General features: G+C 36.5%; 2 long non-coding RNA genes across 3 annotated transcripts; one reads left to right on the forward strand and one right to left on the reverse strand.

Annotated features, from left to right (window-relative positions):
* Nucleotides 1–26,394, forward strand: LOC135298133 (uncharacterized). 2 transcript variants are annotated; one of them, XR_010360121.1, is made up of 5 exons: nt 1–89; nt 15,303–15,453; nt 20,276–20,430; nt 24,949–25,073; nt 25,202–26,394. It is a non-coding gene; the product is annotated as an uncharacterized LOC135298133 (long non-coding RNA). The 2 variants fall into 2 exon arrangements; XR_010360120.1 differs by having other exon boundaries at nt 7–458.
* Nucleotides 4,654–8,128, reverse strand: LOC135298134 (uncharacterized). Its single transcript, XR_010360122.1, has 3 exons — nt 8,084–8,128; nt 7,547–7,625; nt 4,654–4,726 (listed from the first exon to the last, which is right to left on the reverse strand). It is a non-coding gene; the product is annotated as an uncharacterized LOC135298134 (long non-coding RNA).

Raw genomic sequence — 26,394 nt, forward strand, 5'->3', positions numbered from 1 at the left:
GGGCAAGGGAGGGGATTGTCCTGCTTTGCTCTGCTCTGCACTGGGGTGGCCTCGCCTCGAGAGCTGTGGACAGTTTTGGGTATCACAATGTAAGAAAGATAAGAAATTATTAGATAGAGTCCAAAGGAGGGCTGGAAAGATGGGAATGGCCTTGAGGGGAAGCCATATGAGGAACACCTGAGGTTTCCTGTTTTGTTCAGCCTGGAGAAGATGAGACTGAGGGGAGATCTCATTGAAGTTACAGCTTCCTTGTGAGGGGAAGAGAGGGGGCAGGCACTGATCTCTTCTCTGTGGTGACCAGTGACAGGACTCAAACCTGAAGCTGAGTCAGGGGACGTTTAGTTGGATATCAGGAAATATCCTGTGATTTGGCATTGGAAGAGGCCCCTCAGGGAAGTGCTCAGAGCACCGGCCTGAAGAGCTCAAGAAGCACTTAGACAATATTCTTGGGCCCAGAGGTATGTATATTCTTGGACTCTTGGGGTATCCTGTGCAGGACAGGATCTTGGACTTTATGATCCTTGTGGGTCCCTTCCAACTCAGCATATTCTGTGATTCTGTGATTCTCTGTCTCTCTGATGGGTCCCAAATGCTTTTGCATTTCCAGTCCTGTGAGCAGGGACACCCTCCACCACAAAAAATATTGGTAGGTTAGCAAATTATCCAAACATCAGGCTAGGAAGAGCTAGGGTGTTACAGCAACACCATGAAATATTTTTGTGCATTGAACCATGAACATTTTTCTTTTGTCTTCCTACTTTTGCAAAAACACAGTCATATGAATACTGGGATCACTATTATTTTGCAATACTTACAGTATAATAATATTTTCAGTGATTCAGTTTTGACTATTTCAACCAGCTTCTCTCCTGACCAGACTGCCAGCCAAGGCTGCCTAGTCCATTGGTGCTAACTCAGAATTTAGTGTTCAGTTAACTCTGCTCTTGTGGATTGTAAATTATAGCCAGGAAACTTCTCATTACTTTTAAAAACCAAGATTTGAATTTCAGTTTTAACCTCATTCCCAGGTGGGCCATTAATCTACTTTTCAAAATATATGCTCAATGAACCATTTCAGCATGTAATAGTGATTTTGACATGTAAATAGGTTGTGCATGTAAAATCCCATTTTTCTGATAGACTGGAAAGCAACGTATTTTTGTTCTGCTGGTACATTTTTAAATGCATGGGAAACTTCCATTACAAAGTTCTAAAGTGCAATCATTTGACTCAAAATTATTACCCATGGCATCCTCCCTTTCAAATTAGTAAACTGAAATGGTACAATTTTAACATCCTCTAAAGTGAATAAAAATAAAATTATAATTCCAGTGAATAGTTGAGCAGTGTAGTTCAGAGTCTAGTGTTTTCCTATCTTTGTTTTCTACCAATTCATTGCACTAAACAGAAGGTGTGTAGTTACATGGATTAGCTGCTGCTGCTTTTCCGTGCCTTTTTCATAGTTCACTTTTTGATGATTGCAATTTATGGTTGTACTGTCTTTTTAATATTTTGCTATTCAGTATCTGTTGAATAATAAATTTTACCTTTCATATTTTATTTTAATAGTCCTTGTTGCTATGTGCCTTTTTTTTCAGGTTTTCATTTGGTGCTATTACAGGTAGAACTTGTCATTTAAGCATTAAAATTGCTGTTTGTAATCAAAGGCATATCATAATCTTTTCAAGACAGATTCTAATCACAACTGTTCAACTGCACTGATGCGCAAAAGTTGTGTTGCCTACCCATTAATATTGCATTCCTGGGATAAATAGTGTAAAATTGTTAAGGATATGGTACAGGGAATTAAAATTGTTTCAATTCTGAAATGCTAAAAGAGAGCCTAACTGTGTAAAAAAACAGAGTGGGATAAATTGTAAAATAAAAGAGAAAGTCTTGAGGGTGACAGCGTTGCTGTGCTATAAAACAGAGAGAAATCCATTTTTTTGTTCTGAGGACAACAGAGTGGGGTCATTCAGCATAGGCAAGGTCCAGAAAGAGGAGGAAGTTCAGCCTCCTCCCTCTTAGTCCATATCACAGCAATGGTTGTTAGGATGCAGCTCTGGCTTTTTAATCATCTGTTTGTAGCCCAGGAGCAAACAAATACAAAACTCAGCTGAATTCCCAATCTATCCTGTAATTTTGCTCCTGTTTGCAATGGCCTCTGAGGCACTCTCTACTTGGGAAATGGTCCTAACGTGTTTTTTCAGGACGGAGTTCAACAACAAATTGTTCCTATAACCACGGTCTTTTTGGACATGTGGACATGAAACAGTCAAATGCCAAACACAGGAAAATAGCTCTTGGCCCTGTTTGCTTTTCTCCCTGAATTTGGGCACAATACCTCTTTAACAGAATTGTTGCAGCTGGGACTAGAGTGGGTTTGAACCCCATCTTCAGATTATCTCTTAGATGGCTTCATATTGGACAGCTAGCTTCATCTATGGAGAAGCATATAGAACTCTCCTCTAGCTTTCCCTGAGTCTAGTTTCCTAGGAATGACTTTCTGGGAAACTGCAAAGGTCAGGATATGATGCAGTATTATGGTAGAAAAAAAACCCTTCAATGCTGCATCTGTAATCAGCATGACAAATCTCATCTAAAATTTGAAGTACACAGATTAATACACGGTACAAATTTAAAATCTAGCCCAAGGCAGCAGTAATTTTTAATGTGTTTAAGGAAGTTTCTGAGAATCATTTGGCCACTGTGGTAACATGGACTGTTTTTCATGGTTCTGATTCAGTTCCTCCAACTTCAGTGATTCTACTTTTGTATTCCTTTTCATCCTTCAATCATAACTGCAGTTTCATGGTTGCAGAGTTTCACCGACTGAAAAGAAATAATCTAAATTAATATCTTAATTTAGATATATGCTTTATGATAGACGATGTGAAAGAATTTATTCTTAGGAGTTGCAAGATTGATGCTTCCCCTATCCTTTATTTTCACACTTCTGTTCCAAGCAGTTCTGTTCAAGTGTCATCATTAATTTGAAATAAAGAACTTAACTGGCAGAGTGTATCTAAAACACATTAGTTTTCCTAGTCCTGCTAACCAGTTTTACATCTCAGCTTCGGAATACTCGGCTCGAGTGAGGTTTTACACGTAGGATCATGTATATTTCTTCCAGATGTCTTAAAGAAGTTTTCTGCTTCAAGCTGCTTTTCCTTCTCCCCACTGAAAGATGCACGTGGTGTAAGCACTGTAAGGTGAAGCAATAGATCCTTCACTAGATATGGTGCTTACAGTTAGCTGGCAGAAGATAGAAAACCTACAGGCTGTACTTCTGTGTGATTCTGTTGGCTCTGTCTGTCTCACAAAATAGCACCCCACAAACCATATGCAAGGAGATAATGATCAGTCCATAACAAGGGCGTGTAAAGTCAAACTTCCACTTTCTGTCAGCATATGAGATGGAGAGTTTGGACAGCCTTGTTTGTTTAGTAAGTTTGCCAGTAAATGTAGTTAGGGTAGAATTGTAATGACCAAACACAAGGTAAAAAACCCATTAAGATAATTTTTTGGGCATTGTTGTACTTACTGTTGGATAGACAGGCATCATATCAATGGGTTTCCAGCCTGTAGAGTCCTTTGTACTGTGCAGGAGAGGGAAAAATGTTAGAGAACTGTTCCCTCTGTAATTTCATTCTTTTCTTAACTTTCTGCCGCTTATGAAAGTTACATAAAGTGTCCTGCAAAGTTGGGCACAGTATGTCTGTGTGCTTGTAGATAGACGCCTACACTTCACACACAGGCAGATGTCCTGTTAGGATTTTTCTAAAGGCAGTTGCAATTACTTGCCTTGTATTTGTGGTACAAAAAATGTCTGACATTGCTCTCCTTGAGCTTCAATGTCTGGCTTTGCAACGCCACTACTTTATCAATAAGGAGCAAAAAAATTGACATAGGAAAAATGTGCTGTTTCCTTCTATGCTGATCATAATAGACCTTTCCTAGAAACTGCTTCTTCATAAAAGCAATCTCCTGCTTAAAATAACACCCCCTTTAATTAGAGGCTTTTACCAAACAATTGGTAGGAAGGTGTTGGATTAAAAAGTAAACAAGCAGGCAAACAAAGCCCATGTTCCCTTCAGAAGGCTGTTTTAAATTGAACTGACTAGTGTACTCAAGTTCAGGCAATTTCCCTTGGGTTTGATCTCAGACAAATGGAGTTTCAATTACACCTCGTATACTATAGGCAATATTTAGACTTCAAATGTTTTCACGGATCAGGATGAATTGTTTACTAATTTAAAAACTGAAAGCTTCTTTGCTTTTGCACACACTGCCTGTTCCCCAGGGATGAATGCCTATATGCTTTGGATGTGAAATTCAAACATTTAGCTTTCATTTTTGTTGGATTTCTTTGTGAATATATAAATACATGTAATTTCTTTCCTAACAAGGAATAACTCTTCCTATCATTTGCTAATACTGTATAAACAGTTTGAAGATAAATATGCTGTGTTGCTTCAGTGAGTACCCATGCATATGTATCTTCTTATCAAACTCTGTGAACTAGTCAGACTTATATAAATTCAGTCCCACACAGTGTTCTATTATTTACATACCTTTCGGCACCGTACCACACTGTGGTATAAAAAGCACAATGAAGTCAGTCTGATGTGCCTCACCTGCTTTGATGGGTGTTGGAGATTACACATGGCAATGGACTGCTCCTACACAAAATGTTGTCATTGCATAATGCTTTCCCCTTGTTTATCTGTTAGTAAGGAAGCAAGCGGGTCATTGAGAAACTAGCAAACCTGATTACCAAGATATTTGTTGAGTGAATATGTGTTGAAAGTAATTAAATATTTGGATGCTTTTGGAAAGGACAATTTAGTAGGCATGATGTGTCAGAGATTTAATAAACTAAATCAAGCCAGTTTAAGTACCTGTAGATTAGAATAACTTAGTTGGGGAGAAGTAAGGCAAAAACATGTTTAGGAGATACCATTTCTAGTAATACAGACAAAAATCAATACATTTTAGCATAGTTACTAAACTCTTGTGAAGGTGAGTAGAGTTTAGAAAATGAGAACTGAAATGTAAGAAAAGAACTGGCTAACATAGAAAGTAATAGATTTTTATTTTTTCATTGCAAGCACCAACTTAATTAACTGAAATAATATTTAATTATTCCCTATGGATAGATGTTTACAACAGTCACTAGGGGAGCCCTCAAGTTGACCAGATTTCTTAATGAAATCTCAAGGAAAAGGGTTTCCAAAGAAAAATAAAAGCTCTTTCTTGACTCAAAGTCACTTTCAAGATTGACATCTGAATGCAGTATGGTGAACTTTTATATACATATTCAACTACTCTTAAATTATTTTGACTTTGCTTTCAAGAGCATTTCCCAAAGGTTTTTCCTGCAGAGCATACACAGGGAAAGCAGAAGCATAGAGACAGGTAGTTAGCAGCTGCAATAAGTAAATAAAAAGTATAGGATATATGGTAGCTCAGAGAAAGACATATTTTGGTATAGATAAGAAGGATGTGAGTACATGGGCCTTTAATTCTCTTCTAAGCAAAGTCTCATATTTTATGACACTCATAATCTTTTTTTTGTGAGTAGTCAGCCTGCTCTGCATCAAAAAACATTCAAAATAGAATTAGATCTTTTAATACAATAGATAACTGTGAAACTCGGTGCTTTGAAATCTCAAGTAGCAGATCTCAGTTAAAAAAATTCCAGCACTAGAGGCAGTAAAATGATGTAACTGTGTGCTTTAATGGAGACTACAGTTAAATAAAATGTTGCAAACATGTAACTTTAAACTCTACACAAAGCATCCAAATCTGAGCCAGATGTGAATGGGAAGCTGCATAACTAAGGTTAACCCAATCTAATAAAATCTACTGGAAGGAAACGACTATTAGCATTGGCTTAGCACCATTTTAACAAAAATATATGGCTTGTGGCCAATATGGACCATGGGAAAGCTGTGGAACAGCTTTCAGAGTTAACAGTCAAAAGAAGCCTAGAAAAGTAACCTCATGGTGGGGTATTTCACAAGTGGGTTCATGGAAATTCTGATTTATGAGCAGAAGACAAAGAGAGGACAAATGGGAGATCCATCTGATTCTTGCTTGTTTTCTTTAGAGCAAGCTGCAGACTTTGACAGCGCATCACAATGAACTGTTGGGACAGGAAAAGACACTATCTGTACAGGCAGCTTTCTAACTGACAGAGATCACAGCAACCAGTCCCAACTGCTATCACCCATACATCAGAAAAATAGCCATTCATAACTTCATAACAATACATATATAACTTCTCTACCGGAATTTCTGTCTTCTTAAACACAAAGACACGGAATGAAAATAACATAGTGGTTCCTGAACTATATTTTCTGAAAGTTGTCCTGTGAATTTCCTTGCTTTTGACTTTTGATATATTTTGAAGATTATGGAATTTCTGTTACAGAAATATTCATAAACAGAAAAGTTATTTTATGTCAAGAAATTCAGTGAATATTTTTAACATTTGGAAAAAACATTAATATTATTGCATTAGGTCAGTGTTTCACATAATTTCTAAATGCTTCTTGACAAGATGATGGCTTCTGGTTCCTATCAGCTGGCCTTGCATGGCAGGAAAAGTCATTATGTTATGCCACCTAGAGGTATTCTTACTATGTTAATGTATTATCTGAGTTATGCATTACTCCCTATATTACTCTGCTCTATTTTCCTGCTGATGCCTTGTTTGTAGAGAAAACTGGATTACACCCCAACCATATGAAATTTAGCTGAGAAAGAAACAACAGTACAGAAAAAGTGAATATTTCTGTTTGGTGTGTGTTGTCTGTAGGCTGAGAAGAACTACCTCATTGTTCCATATATCATCTTAACAAAATGGACAACACCTCCAAGAACAGTTATCTCAAAACACATTAACCCAAATCAGAGAAGCCATGCTGGAAATGGAGAAAATAAGAATTGTATCCCTCTCTGAAATGACACCAGGTATACTGTTCACAAAGTGAACAAAAGTGTGTCAAAGCACCCTTCAGTCAACAGGAAAGGGAATTTTATGGTGGTTATATAACCATTTCATAATCCCTAAACTCTAAATTTAATGATCTTTATTATTCAGAATTTACATAGAGTTTGTGTTCTCTTTTAAGTAAAAAAGTCTTTAAATGCCAAAAGTTTATTATAAGAAATGAACTATATTCTTTGAAGAATAACATCCTAAAAAATAATAGTATTTAAAAATTAACTAAGGTTTTCTGAAAAGCTGTACATGGTAAATAGATAAGTACAGGTACTCATCCAAGCATGACTTTTATGAGTTAAGAAACATCTATTTCCTTCATTTTAGTAGTCAGGAAATGCCAGCTACTTTTTAGAATTAGGAGACTACCTCCAAAGACAGCAAGAACATATTACTGGCCTTGGAAAAAAAAATGCAAAGCAGTGTTCTTTGCACAGGAGAGGGGAAACAATACAAGACATTTTTTATTTTCAGTGTCAAAAATCTTCACACCACAGCTAATCATGTTCGGAGCTTGAAACTCAACTACCTGCTAACCTTTTGTTCTGGCAGCTGTCACTTCCATGTTGGTCAGCAATTCCATGGCAGACTCAGTTAAATTTATTCTGTTATGATCCTGCATAATTTCATAATTGAAAATGTGTCATTTCCAAATGATTTTGTAAAAAGGGAAAAAACCTTTCAACCTGCTAAAGTATTAGTAGGTTACTTTTCCCTGGTGTGATGTTTAGATTTGATATTGGATGAAGATGTAGGAACACTACAAGTATTCTGCTCTGCCACTTAGTCTTGAGTTCTTTTATAGTCCACTAAAGAGGAAAGAAAAACTAAATCCAGCAGTTCAGAGATTTGTTTTTTAGCTAATGTTTGAGAAAAAAAAAGCTTTAAAATATGTTGGATTATGGTAACAATTTCACCTGTTTCTCTTCACAAGAAGAGTAGGTGAGCATTATAACATAAATACTTCTGCCTACTTTATAAATATGCTCTTCCTTTTTTTTAATGTCATTATGAGAAGATTGTTACCAGGGCCTTCTGTGAATATGATTCAGATTGAACCAAGACAATATTCACCTCAAGTGTATGCCTGAACTGAGATGACAGGATCAGCCATGAAGAAGTCAAAGCTGGGAGCAAGAGTGTCCTATAATACAGAAGCAAGTTCTACACTTAAATGTATCTAAATATTATCTTAGTTACTTTAAAATCTCTAAGCTTTTTCTTTTCATAAGCAGCCTTTACCATATAGTAAACATTTGCATGTTTTTATCAGGTCTATATATACAGATAATTAATTTTTAACCAAAGCTTAATTTTACTTTGCTTTTTCTCTGTGTGCTGCTGGTCTTATCAATCCTTTTGATTGCACAAACATCACATGGTCAGCTTTTGTTGTTTGTCACGGATACGAAGGTAAACAAAATTTGTCATAAAGATCAGGCTTCTAAAGCCTATATGACACCAGGAAAAGATCAGGTGTTGGTAGCTTAGTGCTGCTCCTTGGGGTTCCTGTGCTGAGCACTAATGACTGAAGTCCATCAGATGACGCAGTTGCCTTCCTCCAAATCTCCATGTAAAATGTTATTATGTTTCAGCAAATCACAGGCTTCCTTAGGCTCTCTTTCCTGGATGGTGCTCTGTGCTAGCTGTCATCTACACCCAACAACCACAGCCTTGTCTCTTGCTGTTGGTGACTTATTTCAGAGTGCTCTTTGTGGAGCCACAGCCCAGTGTGTGGGGTGTCCCTGCAGCAGCATCACTGCTGATGTGCATGGATGTGCATGGATGTGCACCCTGTGCATACTGTTGGGGCTACAAAAGCCCAGAGGAGGCATCAGGAAAGACTGGCACATGAGAGAGCAGGTTTGCCATTGAGAGTCCTGTGAAAGGCTCTGAAATGCTCAGAGTGTCCTGCAGAACTAGCCAGGATGCCTGCCTACAAAGCAGGGTCCATTTGGAGTAAGCGAATCCAAAATCTGCAGCTCAGGAACAGTCTGTATAGTGTCAGAAAGATAGAAATTGCCTTGTTAAGGCCAACTTTCCAAGCTAACCATGATCCGTAAGGGTTTGGGGTTTTTTTAAGCTTTATTGTTAAAGGCCAAAGAGCTATACTGATGATGTCACCAGCCAAACATGGGTGGCTAAACAAAACCCTTCCGCAAAATATGGGCGGAGCACACTGTAAGCCAGAACACAGTGTGATCTGGTTCACTGCAGTCTATGTGCTTCTTGAGTACATCTAAGGAATACTTCCTTTTCCTGGAAGGAAGTTAAAAATCATGAATTATGCATGTATGGTTTAAAAAACAAAACAAAACCCTGTAAAAATCTATGTGTACCACTCCTAGATATCAAAAGTGTCTTTTCAAGGCTGGTTATTTTTTCTTATTTATTTTTATTTTGCTAGTGAGCTATTAATCTGCGTGTTTACTAGCTATCTGGCTTCCAGCAGCCATTCAGGTAATAAATCAGACAGAGATTAGAAAGTTGTTTGCATTTCTGAAACAAACTTCAAGGTTTCCTGTAGGCTATCAATGGCTTAACCAAGTTGCTTGAAACACGAAAGAAAAGAATTTTCAAGACAAAACTAAAATGAGAACTGGTTTGTAGTCCTGAATCCAACAATCTCCTTAAAAACTTTTTTTTTTGCCATGTTTGCAATTATGGCTAAGGCTTTGTGAAGGAACCCTCAGAGACATCATTTTTTTGGCACTGGAACCAGGCTGGATTGGCCAGAGACCAGAAGTGAAAGGTACTGTCAGTACTAAGAACAAGTTTGTTCCTGAGATTTGCAGATTCTTGAAGTATAATTGCTTCAGATTACCAATATTTTTCATATTGGTCCACCATTTAAACTTTGAGTAGTCTTCTACTTGCCAGTAGCATGTTATAATTCTGTTCTGATTTAAAAAAAAAAAAAAAAACAAAAAAAAAAAACAACAAAAAATTGCTATAAACTTTCCATCCCTTATGACTGTTCAGGGATAAACAATTTGAGACTGTGAAGGTTAGAATTCTTTGTGTCAGTATGCCTTTTTTCAACTATATGACCAAATTACATGTATTACACTATATAACACTATCAGCTTAGTGCCTCATTGATTGCACTTGAGTGGAAGTTTTCTCCAAAACAAAAAATTTAGTAAATAGTTTCAAAATACTAACATTTTACAATTTTTGAACACCACTGAATTATCAATTTGTCTTCTGAGTTTTATATTTTAGACTTACTGTTTTGAACCACAGATAAATATAGGAGTTGCATCCTTTTATCCCTTAAAAATTATTTCTGTTAATTATAAAAATATTGGCTGTGAATGAGGCATATCAGAGCTTCTACAAGAAGGATGAAGGAATGAATGGGGACACCATATTCTGTGGTGGCAAAATTCTCAGTCCATAAAGGGAGTTTGTAAGAAAACAACCACTGATCCTTTCAACTTGTGTGCTAATAAGGATGATTTATTAAAAGGTTAAAAGTGTATTAACAGTAATCTTATTGTCTCTTTATGTGTGATTGAGCTCTCTGTTTCCTGTAGTCTTGTTATTAAAAGAACTATTTCCTTAATAGATTGCATTAGGTTGTGGAGCAAAGGTAAATTATGATTTATATGCACTTGAACAGCATGCTAAGATAAATGTTGTTCTACTTAAAGTGTTATATTTATTTAAGACTTCTGAATGTAAACAATACTGTAGAAATAATTATTCATGAAGAGGTTTCCTGCTATTCTGAATGTGTCAAAAGGCTGGTTTCAGCTTCACTGGCAGTTTTCCAAACAAGACTAACACCAAACTGGCTACATGCACTTAATGCTTAACACAGACTGTGTATGCTAAGTACACAAAATGCTGGTTCCCAGCTTGAATTCTTAAGGCAATTTGTTCATAGTGAATTAAAATATTAATTGCCTCACATCTTCTTTTAAACAACAAGTTTTTGCAAGATTTAAATACAAATTAAAAGCACCAGGGAGAATTCATAACTGGGAATGACTTGGGCCCTGATTTATTAATACCACCTCACACATGTCTTGGAAACTCCATTGTTGCATAAACCTTTTGCAAGCACTAGGGTTTAAAAAAAAGTGATACTAGAGGAGAGGCAGGAGCAGTCTGACAGAATTGGAGTAAAACCCAAGTTTTGTGAATGCCCTGTTACAGCTGGAGCAACAGAGTGGAAATTAGCCTTCTGAAGCGTACCCTAGACAGAAGGAATAAATTCATTCCAGGATGATCCATGTGGATAATGGAAGAATTAATGAGCTGGAATTTGTACTTTTTTGCCAGCCAGAGACAAAGAGTCTGGAAAGGTCATCTTGTTCAAAAGAGAGAATTATTTTTGTAGGAGTCATCTTATTTGCAGAATAAGACATAATGACTCTCAGCAGCTTTGCTGCAGTAAAATAAGATATGAACCATGTAGGAAATGCATTGATTTTGAGCAAATATTTGGGATAAAATTATCTGTTGCAATAAACAGAATCTGTTAATTTTTATGGGAATCTGAACAGTTGTGCCAGGAAAAGAATGTGTCTTTATATTTGCTCAATTCTGCCTAGGAAATAATCTGAAAATAAACATTAGCTTTTCCTAAACCCAAGTCAAATGAAGAAGGAGCTGGTATAAAATTTACATCTGGCAATTCCACTTTTTCTCATATTCCCTTACCAGTGTGTGTTGTGTAGTTATTTCTCCTTGAACTTGAAAAATCTTAGTTGTGATTATACTAAGCCAGAGACAGACAGATGCATTTGACAAATATAAATTACCTATTTAGAAGCAGTGCTTCTGATGCAATTGCTTAAATGGAGTTGAAGCCTAAATGTCAGTATAACATTCACTATGTATTTGTCTGATCTATTCTCAGTATGTCATCTAATGAGTTCTTTCAAGGTCAATTTATTTCCATATCAGTGAAGATTTGGTTTTTGCTGATATTGGCTGTAAAGGATTTTATTTTTTATGTATCATTCTGGTGAGCAAGTGAACACACACTTTTAACTATTTTGGCTATTTTCAAGTTTGAAATTCCTGAGATGCTTCAGGAAAAGGTAATTGTATCAGGCTTTACATCACCAGCATTTTGACTAGGGAAATTTCTTTACCTGCTTTGCAGTTCTGCAGCTGAATATCACTTGCCCAGTCAGGGAAATGCAAAATCTTCTGCCTTGCTCTACTTTTTCAGATTTTCAGATTTCTTCATTTGCTTCAGAAGAACTTTAAAGACATTAGTATGGCTGAGATTCCCTTCACCACTTTCCACTGTGCACTGACTGACATCCTTTCAAGAAGATAAAGTAAATTGTTTCAGTCAACCACCAGGTTGATCCATCACTATGTGTTACTGAGGAACTCCTGAAAATAGCAGCATGTAGAGCATCTGTAATCAATCAGTCCTCTCTTCTTCTGACAACAGTGAATAAATGATAAAGACAGATAAATCCCTTAGAACTTTTTAGCTTAAAAGTCTTGCCATTAATCAATAGAAAACAAAATTAATGTATTAAAAAAATATAATGAAAACTGTTTGGCAAAATTTTGTTTAGAGAAATTAGGAAATTATATTTCTCATGTAAATATTAATCCAAAGCAATATGATTTTATTGTCAAAATAGATTATGTACAATAGAATGTAATAGAACTTAAGCCATGGCCATGAGGACATCCAAAAGGTCTGCTAACAGAGAGGGGGTGAGATATCATTATGGATGGATTGTAGCAGAGTGTTTAAGAGAAACAGCAGAGACAGAAGAAAAATAGCAGCAAATAGTAGTGGGCAGGCAAAAGAACACATAGCATAACCTGAAATGAAGCTCTCAAAACTGTCATTGTATATTGCTTGTTATAAAATTCTGGTATAGGGAGAAGAAACCTTCTCTTCTATTTGATTGCTGTTGCTTTCAGAGGGACCAGACTTCGACATAATCCTTTTTATTTGCAAAGAATGTGTGCAAACAAATATGTGGGCCTGCTATTAAGCTCTCTCAATACAGAAAGAACACCACAAAATTAACTTCGATGAAGTAGCATAGTGGTATAGGGTAAAAATACACTATTAACATACCAAATAACAAGTTCAAAAGATGTAAAGGAAGTTAATTTTAATGGATGCTTTGTAACAGGATGCTGCATGCAAAGAACCTCAACAATTTTTGAAAGAGGATATAGGCATTTTTGAGAAGTACTACATCTGTGAGTGAGTTCCACTAAAAAGGCAACCAATTGCTTACCTCATATTTTTTATATTTTTAATGCTTTTATATACTCATATATTATCAGCTATTACTAACAATGCTCCCATGACACAATAAGAAGTCATGCATATAATTACATTTTAATGTTTATTTTAAAATAAGACTGTGGGAAAAAGTAATTTACAAATGTCCCAAATATCTTCTGTCTTCTGTGGAATACAGTGATCAAGATCAGTATGCAAAGATTTCAAAACAGATTTTCTTATCTCTTTTTTTTCCACCTAGGGCAGTTTGTAGTGAAAAAGTGCATTTCAATAAGCCTGCTGTGATTTTTTTTCATATAGAGCCAGAATTTGACTTTGACACACTCTGAAGCAGCCTAGAAACTTCTCCAGGGTCTTTATGGGCTCCATGTCAGTGGAAAACACGTGCGTGTCCTCTTTCTTATACCTTTGCCTTCTTAGCAGCCTCTTCTGGCAGCTTTGAGACATAAGCATGCAGAGCAGGGCACAAACAGGGAATTCCTGCCTGACATAAAATATTTGTTTACAGGTTTACAGCAGAATTACAGAGGCCTTCCTACTGAGCACTGAGAACTGGCCTGTATAAGAGATGATGTCCTTCACTTGGTTCTGTGTTTATACACGAGGGGCATATTTGTGAACTACACAAAACGTTGCTATAAAGTGGGAAGTAACTCTAAGGCAGAGCAGCACTGTTACTTTACGTGCATTTCAGATCTCTTATGACTGCTTGCTTAACAAAAGACTGAAATGACTTGTTGACCAACTGAATTATTATTGGCACAAATTTTACAATTAAAAGTTTTGATAAAATTAATTATTCTATGAAACCATTGGCCTAAGAATGCACATTATTATAACACATATTATTATTAAATAATTTAGTTTTACAGGGCAACCACATTTCTTGCCTAGCAAGTAATACTACTGCTAAAATTAAAAAACTTCCTGTAGCACAGTCAAACTAAACCTTTAGGATCTTGCTTTGCAACAAGATGGCAATAAAAAAGAAAATTTCATTGTAGGAAAGCAGCATATTTATTCCACTATGGTGACTGAAAGAGAAAATGAAAGACATTAAATTTCATTGAAATGGGAGTTGCTATAAGAAATTTAAGCAAATCACTGGCTTTAGTAGAATGGGCCAGGTTGGGCACTACATAGAAAATCCTTTTCCAAGATGTAGAGTCTAGGAAAGATTCAGAGAGTATGAAAGAAATGGCAGAATTACATTAATTAAATTAAAAGCTACTCAGTATCCTCTGTACACAAACAAGCCAGTCCAGCATTAGGACGCCTCTATGTTCTGATCTTATGGGATTTATGAGTTTTGACAAGATACAAAAAGATAAGCTTTAACCTTTACAATTCTGTGGCTGTTCAGATAAAGCAGAATTTCAGTGAATCTATATTAATTTTGTCAAAAGCTCCACTCCTGTGACAACAGGAGGCTCTGGATTCATTTAGAATAGTCAAATAAGGAAAATCTAACTTAATAATTTAGACCAGGGGCTTTAATTTAATTCTTTCACATCCCAGTGACTCACGTAGTTAGAATGCTGTTGTCTGCTCCACAGTGAGTTTCTCAATATTTGCTTTGGAAATAGGTTACTTTCTGTCTGTCCCTCTATCTCATTATTTTTCGTGTGGATACTGGGATTGGAACATATCTTTAAAAGTACAAGTATGTGGTGGCCTGCCCCCCAGCTTATGCCATAACCACCAATGGAGATTGTGATGGCTGCATTCACCTTACTCTGTACTTTGGGGGACAGCTGACAGCTTGGCAGCTGGGCTGCAAGTGTGATCTAAGCATCTTGTAAATATTGCAAATATCACTTTAATCAATCATCTTACTCCATAAACAGTGGCCATGGGGCCATTGACCTCTCATGTATTATAGCAGGTGGCATATCAGGATATTCCCAAGTAGGGACACCTCTTAAGGTTACTCCTCAAGGCTGAGAGAATCCTTATGGTGTCAGACATTCAGTAAGTGATTAATAGCATGTTAAACATTGAAATCTTAACAATGTTATCTAGAGGACTGATTACACATATATAATCCTTTAGGCATTAACCCTCGACCAAGCCTGGAGCCAGGAGTGGATCCAGTCACACTTACAATCCTCTCTGAGAAGGAATTTGGAAAGCAAGGATGTCCTTTCTGTACAACAATGGGAGGGTCTTCTTGGCAGTTTTGTCTGGTCCTGTCTTCTGTGCAGTAAGTGTATCTTGCCACTGAAGCATTGACTACTGAATTATCTTGTATCAATAAAATATATTCTTTCCTGTGACTGAAGGGCACAATTCCAACTGTGAGAAATTTCTTTTGGACTAGGTAACTGGAAAAACCATGATCAATTAGTGAAAGTTCCTTAATTTGTAATGCACACTTAAGGTGCTTCTTCCAAAAGTTCTGAAATTGCTCAACATCACTCTGCATATTTCTTCCTTTAAACACACACATATATATAAAAATTAATTTGAAAAATAACAATGAGGCTTGCATCATGCATAGTAACATTTTTGATAAAATTGTGCAGAGAAATAAAATCTGTTTCCCATTACGCCTTTTCCAAGGGTCTTAATTGCTATCTAAAGGTTGTTACAGTACAATCTGCTTGTAGTTGCTCAGTATTTCAAGGTATTCTTTTTTTTCCATCTTAGTAGTCTACACTCTAACAATTCCTCTATCATGACTTGCATATTCTGAACCTTTGTTTTTCTTGCTATATAATTTCTGTCCTTTTCCTCCAAATCCCATCCTTTTCAAGATCATGTAGGTGGAAAGTGGGCCAAAAATTCATAATTCCCTTTTCAAACTGGGTCTGTCTCCTACACTAATTTGATGATTCAGAAAAACATATGCATATAATTAGTCTGCAGTAACAGTGTGATTCCTCTGGGAAATACACTCTGAGAAAGACCAATATTAGAATATTAACCTGTGTGTGAGGGGGTGGTGTAGCCCTGAAGCGCAAGAGTGATCAAGAGCAATTGATGCTGTCAGGGATTCTTGTGGCATTATTTTCAAATTTAACTACATACCTATTACAGTGAAGAAAAGTGCAATAACACCACACTTAACATGTGGTCATATTTATTTACTAAATTGTCAGTACAAAAAAAAAAAGTGTAGTTGCCATGAGGAAATCCAATTCTTGATTTTCCTAATTATCTGAAACAATATTTTTGATAGGATTTTCCTATAGTTCCTGAGAGAAACCATGAGAGAAACAGGAAACCATAAGAAATGCCATGTATTGTGTATAACATTTATGCTGGTTCAGGGGAGAGAGGGACTACATGGTAGAAAGAATAGATTCACAATTTAAGATTAAAAGATGCTGGTATTGTTTATTATTGTTCAAAACAGCAATCTGTTGTCACCAAAGGACAGATTGCTCTTGACCAAGGAATAGAAAGAAGGTGTCTCTTGGGGTCCACTGTATTTTGTTCAGCCTCTGCCAGGATGATCTCTGTAATGACAGTATATAAAGGAGGTTCAAAACCATCTTTGCAGGAAAGTACAAATCACTTGAATCTCAATGTTCATGGGTTTATGTTCAACACTAAAATCCTTATTTTCAGCCCAATGAGTGCCTGTCAAATTTTATTAGTCATAAATATAAGATTGTTTGTAGCTCATTGTCTGTGATAGAAAAGCTCTAATACTAATACCTCGTGTTTACCTTAGTGTAAAAAGAATGATTGCAAGCAACTAAACTATTGCTTTCTAGATAAGCCATCAAAGCTGGCTGTAGCCACGGTCTTAGCACATTACACGTGCTGAATAAAATTAGTTTGTTTGCATCAAAAAAATCACTCAGCAAAGGCTTGGTGCACCATAAATACAATAACAGGATACAACTTATTTGTATGACTCAGTTGGAACAGTTGATCTTAAAGCTGCAGGACATGTAGTACATTTATGAAGCTGAAATCTGCTGAATGTGTCTTTTATTATTTTTTGTATGCAATGATCCAGTTATCATTAATGGCATTTAATCTGGATTTTTTTTGCATTCATTTTGCATCTACTGCATGTGGACATACATGAGTACATGTATGACCAATTATTTGTATGTAATAATAAAAAGGTATTCCAGTGGAGAATATTCATGTTCATTTTATAGCTTATTAAAATATTGATGGTAACTGATTCTTTAATGTAAACATTTTTAATGTTTTATTTTTAAATTTACTGATTTTGTTTATTTTTTGCCTGATAAAGTCAGTTACTGAAGTTTTCAGTAGTAACTGTGCAGTACTTGCCAACAGTTAGATAACAATTAAGATAACATTATAATCAGCAGTAATCTCTGGTTCTGAATTTTAAGTTTTTGGCAGATCTTATTAGCTTTTATACCTTAAAATAAATATTAGAATTCAAGAAGGAAGTACAGAAGATAAGAAAGTTAAAATAGAACAAATGGGATCAGAAAGGAGAATGGATGGGTGGGTTAAGCCTAAGAACAATGAATGGGTGGGCTTGTCCCTATGGATCTAGCAAAGATTTTCTTTAAAATTAAGAAAGAAAAAGCAATCATGCTTTCAATGCCAATTTTAGATCCAATGTACATGTATCTGGATTCCCTGATGTAAGAAAGCAGATTTCCATCAGATTCAAATTTTCTCCAGTCTACTAATCATCAGGATGAACCAAAGCAGGTTCTGTCTTAAAGTCAATGTGTCTAGAAAGAGTTTTAGAACATTGCAGATGTCATGTTACTCCATTAACATCACTGTACAAGTTTCCATGTGTTTTGGAAATCGACAGCTGGGTTAAAAAAAAAATAAATTACATAACAAAAGAAATAGGTTTTTTTCTTATGCAAAAGTAGTGAAAAATCACACGGAACAGGTTTGAGTAAGAACCTGACCAGATGGTGCCCAGGCCATCTTTTTTAATTTATTTGATATTACAAAACTATCATCAGGGTATTCTGTGACATTCCCTTTTTTCCCCACTAAGGAAAGTGTATTTTCATGGGGGCACTGGCATTGTGCCAGCCTCAAACCCTGACACCTTTCCATGCTCGGACTTCATCATCTTTACTATCAAAAGTTTTTCCCACCCCAAAAGCATCTGAACTTTCTGTAATTCAAGCCTATATTATTTTTTTTTTGCCTGTGGCAAGAGGGTTAATTTCCTTCCTCTGTAGATATTTTGTACATGTTAAAATACTTACTGTGTCTTTCTCTCTCTCCCTCTCTCTCTCTCCTTTTTAATATGCTGAATAACTACATTTTCCCTCTTTGAAGGCTATTTTTTCTAAGCTTATGGCTACTTTTTTGGTTTGGACCCTGTCTTTAATGGTCAGCACTATATATAAGAGCTGGGTTAAAGTTGGCCTGTGGAGTACAGTTGAGTAAAGCTAGAGATTACTTCAAATTTCTGTCTTCTTTACATATCTGTGAGATGCTTTTCTTTCTTTTCTGGACAGGCATCATTGTTACACATCTAATTTGTAAACCACAATGAACTGCTCAGTTTCCATGCAGAACTTGGTTGCCTAGCCTGAATATAATAACCTGTGTTCATTTCTATAAATAAAATCTATTTAAAACTAATTTGAATATGCTTTGAATTGAGGTCTTTTCCAGGAAGGTGCAGCTAAATATTAATGTGTGGATATGAACAAAGGTGAGGCATACAGAGATCTGTTTAAGGAAAGTGGACTCTGATGACACTATGGTGGCAGCATCCATTGGTGCTCCATTCTATCTAAAAATGAAAACGAATATGATTATTCAGTTTGCAGCACTATAAATTAAAGTCTTGACTTTAGTCACTCCATAAGCACAGGCTACTACTGACAACCACTTCCTTAACACTGCTTTCCACCTGCTTTCCATTCTTGTCCACCTTGCCTTGGGGACTTACAGGAAAGTGTCAGCTATTAATGAAGATACCTGATATGAGCTTTTAGAGTTCTCAGAGATGAGTCAGCCTAATGACGCAGAGTGCCCATCAAACAGTGAAATTTTAATTTTTTGAAGTTTTTTTCCTCCCTAGGTTTTCTTACAGTTGACACAGAAGTTGTGATTAAGAGGTCTGTGTAGGTGTAATAGACTTTAGGTTCATAGGGTCTGAAGCCAGGGGTGATCAATCTAAGATGGAAATGGGTTTGGACTCTGTCCCAATTACTAGATATAGTTGCTAAATCTGTATATTCATAATCTCTTCACAAACCACAAATATTATTCTACATTTACGATTCATAATTATTTGAGGAATCACAAGCATCATCATTTTAGACAAATATAGTGTAATATGAATATCAAATCAGTCTGTATGTGTTTGTACAGAAAGACCCCATTATTTCATTTGGATTATTCCAGAATTATTGCAACTGCACTAAAAAGGTCTTTTACATGAATAATTAGAAAACCTTCCAATTCTACTGTTCACTGAGCAAGGGGGTTGTGAGTTCTTCAACAACACTAGCGTGAAACTCAGCAGGTTTCACTAAAATATTCAGAAATCCCCTTATGCTGTATTCATTCTGCTCTGTTCCCAGATGGATGTGGTGTGTGCAGTGCCATCCACAGAACTGCTGTCTGCGTCATCTGTTCTTCCAGACACAAACCCTATTTATGATTACAGCTCTGTTAGCAGTGCTCTGCCTGCATCAAGGCACCCTTTGCATGCACTGCAATTACAGATGAGAAATGTAGGAAGATTTACAAGTAGAAGATGCAGTAGAGAGGCAGGCAATGGCAGTTTTTCACATGCATTAGCAATATAAGCATCCCATGGTGAGGAAAAATTCTTTTTTCCTCAGTGAAACGGTGTTATGTCCTCTGTGAAACTCCTATCCATAAATGCTATTTTCCACTGCTGTAGGTTAGCAACCCAATTTAGAAATCGTAATCAGGGAATGACTGTTTCAGCTTGGTAAAGAAGCCTTTCTGCTTTTTTAATTCTGAGAGTTTCTAGCATACTCAAAATGAATCTTGCAAGAAACATTTCTACACTTTAAATGATAATGGAAATATTGACCTTATTTAAGACAAATAATTCTTTCTGTTATCCTTAGATCTCATCAGTGGATATGCCATTTGGATATCAAGGCTAAAGTGCCATCAAAATTATCACCAAAAAAAAAATTCATCCAGCATAAATATTTGTACCTTTTCAAAAACAAGATAACAATCATACCTGAGACACTAGCAACCAATTTGGGAGCAGACAGTAAGTATGATTATAACATTTGATTTACCATAATGTTAACAGATAGTCCAGAAAGTAATGACAACCTGCCTGAGATCATTTGGGAGTACATGCGAATGCTAAAATCAACCTTCAGTGTGGAATCAACATGCTATAGTAATTGCAACTTTAATGTACTCAAGGTGTTTTTATAAACTGAATAATTACAGAAATTATTATGACATTTTTGCTTGTTTTTATCAGACATTTTGAGAGCCATCAATACTCTTGGTATTTGAAGGAAAAGCAACAATCTAAAATCATAAAGAATGTTAGGAAATTTGAAAAAATCTTCCCATTTTCACTGCATTAATACATAACACACCTTTTAGGTTGTGGTTTGCTTGCAATCCTGAATCCCATCTCAAAAAGAATATAATAATTTTATGAAGTGTAAATGGAGAGTTACAAATATGACCATAGTAACAGTCTTCACTCAGGGAGGTACTGAATAGATGTCTGCATTTCAAAATGAAAGAGGCAGTAAATAAACCTCTTTCACAAGATTAAAGTGAACTTTCTTGCCATGAAATGTTGAGGACGTCAAGAGGCTGTTAAACTCAGAGGTCTACTTCTGGCGCATTATATCCCTACACTGCAATTTATCCTGTTCTGATAATCTTATTCAGTCATCTGCTATTCACTGCTATGAGAGAAGTCAAGACAATTTAGATCTTAAGCCACCATGCTGTTTTTCTCATCTGCAAACAAGAGCTATCAGGTCCAGAATGGACTCTGCTCTGCATCTCAAGGTTGACCTCGTTCTTCATATTTTATAGGAAGTGAGAGTTTAATCTTATCTCCTCTAATGGAAAGGAATACCTTTCTCTTCTGTGCTGGTTTGGTGTAGAGTTAATTATCTTCCCAGTGGCTAGTATGGGGCTGTTTTGTATTTGTGCTGAACACAAATATGGGGCTGATAATATAGGGCTATTTTTGTCATTGGTGAGCTGGGCTTACACACAGATTTTCTGCTTCTTGCACTGCCACTCTGGTAAGGATGATGGGGATGTATGGAAAATTGGGAGAAGATGCAGCTTGGAGAGGTGACTCCAACTGACCAAAGAGAGAATCTAGAAAATATGACATCATTCTCAGTACAAAAAGTGGGGGAAGAAGGTGGAAGGAAGGGGGGAATGCTCAAAGTAATGGTGTTTGTCTTCACAAATAACCATTGCATGTGATTCAGCCCTGCCCCCCTGGAGGCGGATGAGCCCTTTGATGTCCATGGGAAGTAGTGAACTAATTCCTTGTTTTGCTTTGCTTGTGTGTGCAGCTTTTGTTTTCCTTAATAACCTGTTTTTATAGCAACCCATGTGTTTTATACCTTTTACCCTTCTGATTCTCTCCCTGATTCTGCTGGTGGGAGAGTGAGTGACCAGCTGTGCCAGGCTTGGCTGCTGGCTGGGGTTAAACCATGACACCTTACAAGAAAGCCCTGCCCATATCTGAGCTGATCCTTAGAGTCAGGTGGGAAAGATAGATTCACTGAAATCTGTTCTAAGAAATGCACAGTGTAGCATCCATTCTTAGCAAATTGAAGGTTTTGTTAAACTGTGTCTGAGAATAGGATTAGATGTATTTGATGTAATTATGTTTTGATAGTTTGGTCTGATCATTATTATGTAGGTAGATAGATGTAAAACTAGAACCTGGGTCAAGAGACTTGCACTAACTTTTCAGATTTCATTGGGAGACGCTTTAGAAAAGGGGAAAATGTGTAGATACAGTATTTTCTTCATGTTTGCATTATTTTCTTCATGTTTAAGATTGGCTCAAAATCTTAAGCCTTTCTCCACAGTCCTTCTGCACAAAAGACTCCAGAAATATGTACAAGAATTAAACTGACATTCTCATGTAAGGGCTTGTTAAAGTGTCACAAATGAGGAACAGAGCTTGATTATATAAACTGAGATGTTTAAAATAAAAGGTTGTCCTGTAATGTGAGACCTTTTACACCTAGTAGTGATGTGTTGAACATATATAGCACATCATATGCATTCAGAACAAATAAATTTTTTATGACAGGCTGATGATTTCTTATTTGGTGTAAGGTATTTTTTGGTTGTTGTTTTTTGGGGGTTTTAGGATTTTTGGGGGGGATTTTGGGGTTTTTTGAGAGAGAGGAGCAATGATTTTAGATATTTGAAGAAAGTATAAAGTGATTCTTTGGATACAGAAAATACCTATGAAACATTTTTAGAAGATCTATTACTTGTCATCCATATATGCATTCCACAGAATTAACTTTAAAACAATGGAACAAAATTTCACAATTAAAAATGTGTGGTTGCTGACAATTCTCAATAAACTGTAACTCAAATTTTAAGTAATAGTGAGAGCTAGTATGCTAAATAATTCTGTGTCACTTGACACACAGCATTTGAGAGTAAAGAACTATTGTTTCTTTTTGCATAGGGGATATTTCGTTAAAGTTTATTTCTGTTTGAATAAAGGAAATTTAGGAAATTTTTATTGGCTGAAGGTTTTTCCATTGAAAACAAATTTTACCTCTGTCCCTCCTTGAAGGTCTATAAATTCCCTCTGTATGGAGTGATGTCTTCACCATTTCACCTGCAAAGTGAGGCTTGGTGCCATTGTAAATTCTTTATGGTTCATCTCTGCCAGGGAACAAGGGGAAAATGGAATGGTGACAAATGAATGTTGTTGGCTACCAATTTTGACTTGCAAAAGTTTAACATGAGAAGCGTTTCCTTGAATATTCTTGTCTGTACATGAACTCTATATTTACATGTTGAAGAAGTCAGCTGCCTTTTGTTTTGCCTCAGGTAGTGTCACTGTGAAAACACTGACATGAGGATCTTCACTAGGAGTTTCCAGGTCACTAGTCTCCTTCCGTGGAGATGCTGTGCAGCTACTTGAGGGTTGCCTGCCAATGTCAAATAGATAGACTCATAAAGGGGCTTTGGTGTTCAGTTTTATCCTGAACTAAATAGTAATTTATTATAACATAAGCAAACAGAAATATGGCAACCACTGGTAGTGCTGTATCTTGCCTAATATGTTAATGTAAGCATGGTTCCTGCCTACAGTAACATATTAGCTGCTTGTGAGCAAAGACAGAACAGAGACCTTTTTCAAAGCAGCTAGTTAAGACCAGCTGCCACTTCCTATAAAACAGTGTCCAGTTCATTTAATGAGTCTAGACATTCATCTATCCATGTGTCTTTATGTAAGACACAAATTCTTAAATCTAGAAGCAAGTGCTTTTTGTTGTTTTTCTTGAGTGCTGCATGATGAGCTTGGGGACAGAAAGTCCTAAAGAGGAGTGTCTGAGCACTGGAAGTGAAATATATGTGGGTTGTTAATATTACAGTCTTGATTAATTATTTCATTCTTCCCAAAGACTTCTCTCTGGCAGCACTCTCTAAGCATTATCTAGGATTCTAATAATTCTTGTGTTCATGCAATCTTCTGGTTGTGTAGTTACATGGCCTTCATCTGAGCCAGCACATGCACGAATCCAGTAACACCAGCAAAGACCTGAAACTGGCAAAGAATCCAGGTATTTTCCCCAGTCCACGCTGGGTAAGCAAATGACATGGGAGCACACCTAATGCTAGGCTCTGTTTAAACATTTCACTAAGAGTGGAGAAAGCCTATAGGTTTCAAGCTCTAAGTGTGTAAACTGCTTTCACTATTTATGAGTGGGTTATACCACACTGCTGAAGCAGAGAATTCAAAATTTGTGAGGTGCAGGGTATGAATGCTTTCCCTGACACATGCCACTATTTATATTTCCTGACTGGATGCCACAAGTTTATGAAATGTGAAATCAAAGAACTTCAACCAGACATTTATGACATTCACTGAATTTATTAACCTTTTTTAGATGTGGTTTTGAACAGAGAACCGCCTAACCACATGAGAAATAGGTATTATCTCAATATTTAGATAGGAAAATAGTTCAAAATTCATTTTTGTATCCTCTCACTCAGGGAAATTTAGTTCAGATAAACACAGTCAGTCTGCTACTAACATATATTCTAAAGAATATAGAGTTGCATTATAAGGCTGCAGCATCTTGAAAATTTAAGTTGAAGGTGTGGAGGGGATTATGAGCATTATTCTTTCAGCCTTTTTCTTATGTTTCATTTGAAATATAAATATTTTCCTTTATATTTATCACCAGAGGTTTGAATACTTAAAGGATCATGATGTTTTTATAATGTGTTTCCATGTCTGGTTATCAATGCAGTTATGAATGCAAAGGGTGATACAGTCATGACATATCCTGGATTGGAAAGGACATACAAGGATTCTTGTAGGCAGACTCTTGGCCCTGCACAGCACAGTCCCCAAAATCACACCATAGCCTGAGAGGATTGTCCAAAACTCTTCTAGAACTCTCTTAGGCTTGATGCTGTGGCTACTTCCCTGGGGAGCCTGTTCCAGTGCCCAACCACCCTCTGGGTAAAAAACCCTGTCCTGCTATCCAAACTAAACTTGCTCTGACACAGCTTCATGTTGCTCCTTCAGATCCCAATCCCGGTCACCAGAGAGAGGAGTGATCAATGCCTGTCCCTCCCCTTCGCCTCGCAAGGAAGGTGCAACTGCAGTGAGGTCTCCCCTCAGACTCCTCTTCTCCAGGCTGGACAGACCAGGTGACCTCAGCCACTGCCCTTGTGGCTTCCCTCAAGGTTTTTCACCATCCTTCTGCCCACCCTTTAAAATCTCCCTGATAGCTTAATGTCCTTTTTTTAAATATTGTTGTGCCCAAATCTGCACACAGGAGTTGAGCTGTGGCTGCACCAGTGCAAAGAGAATAAGGACAATCACCTCCCTCAGTTGGCTGAGCCTGATAAACCCCAGGACACAGCTGGCCCTCCTGGATGTGAGGGCACACAGGTGGAATCTAGCTTGTTTGTTTTCTTCATCATTATGTCACTGTGAACTCAAATATTTTTGATAACTATCCAAGCTTTTTCACTTTTTCACTTTGGTATTCCTTATTGGTGAACAGGGACTTTTGGAACCCTTAAAGGGAGGCGACTCTTTCCAGTGTTTGCCTTTAAACTGTCTCAAACCAATACTATGAGTTAAACTTTAAAACATCTCATAGAATCCATTCTGTCATTTTATTTCATTTTTAATTATTTTTCTGCCCTTGTATTATATGTAGTTTTATTCATCATAATTTTTAAAGGAAATATGGTGTTCTTAAAGAAGTTAAATATATACCCTGCAAAGTATTTTTTATCTTGTATAAAAGCCAGTAAATGAGAAATTGCAAAATAAGCTTGAGAGTATGAAAATACTTATTTTCATATATTATGCAAATATGGAATAAAACAGAAGTATTAAAAACTCCTGAAAAATGTATGGAAAAGTGGCTTAAAGTGATAATTCTGTATGTTGACTGACTTGCCATTTTCAGTGCAGACGTTGTAATGCATAGAGTGCTGCGGGGAAGGAGTGAGTTTTGCCTTATTTGGTTTAGGTATATGAGTCAGAAAGGCTTTCCTTTAAGGAGTATGCATTCTAATTTCTTTTTTTTTTAAGCAGAAGTTTTCTGGATATAGAAAATAATGCTGAAATTAGGGCATATTATTCAGATACATGCTGGAGGAAATTAGGAGCTCATAAGGCAGATAATGTTATCATATTCTTGTTGTCATGGACACATGGCCAAGATTGTTAAAACTGAAAAAAGACTTTTTCTTTTTCTTTTGAAACTCCTGTTTTTCCAGAACCCTGATCATATTTTTGGAAGCTATCTTGATATTTATGGGATTAATAATACAGAGCACCTCTTAAATAAAGAGAAGATACCTTAAATCTAATGCATATGTCTCCAGTCATAATGTTAAATTATGCTTGTGTGTCTTTGTTGTTTGCAATGCTATATCCTCCTTTATAACTTTTTTGTGAACAGCTTTTCTCTTTTAAGTGATTGCCCAGCATCATGCAGACTATGCTGTATAT

Source organism: Passer domesticus, chromosome 3 (assembly GCF_036417665.1).
Source record: "Passer domesticus isolate bPasDom1 chromosome 3, bPasDom1.hap1, whole genome shotgun sequence".
NCBI classification, from domain to species: domain Eukaryota; kingdom Metazoa; phylum Chordata; class Aves; order Passeriformes; family Passeridae; genus Passer; species Passer domesticus.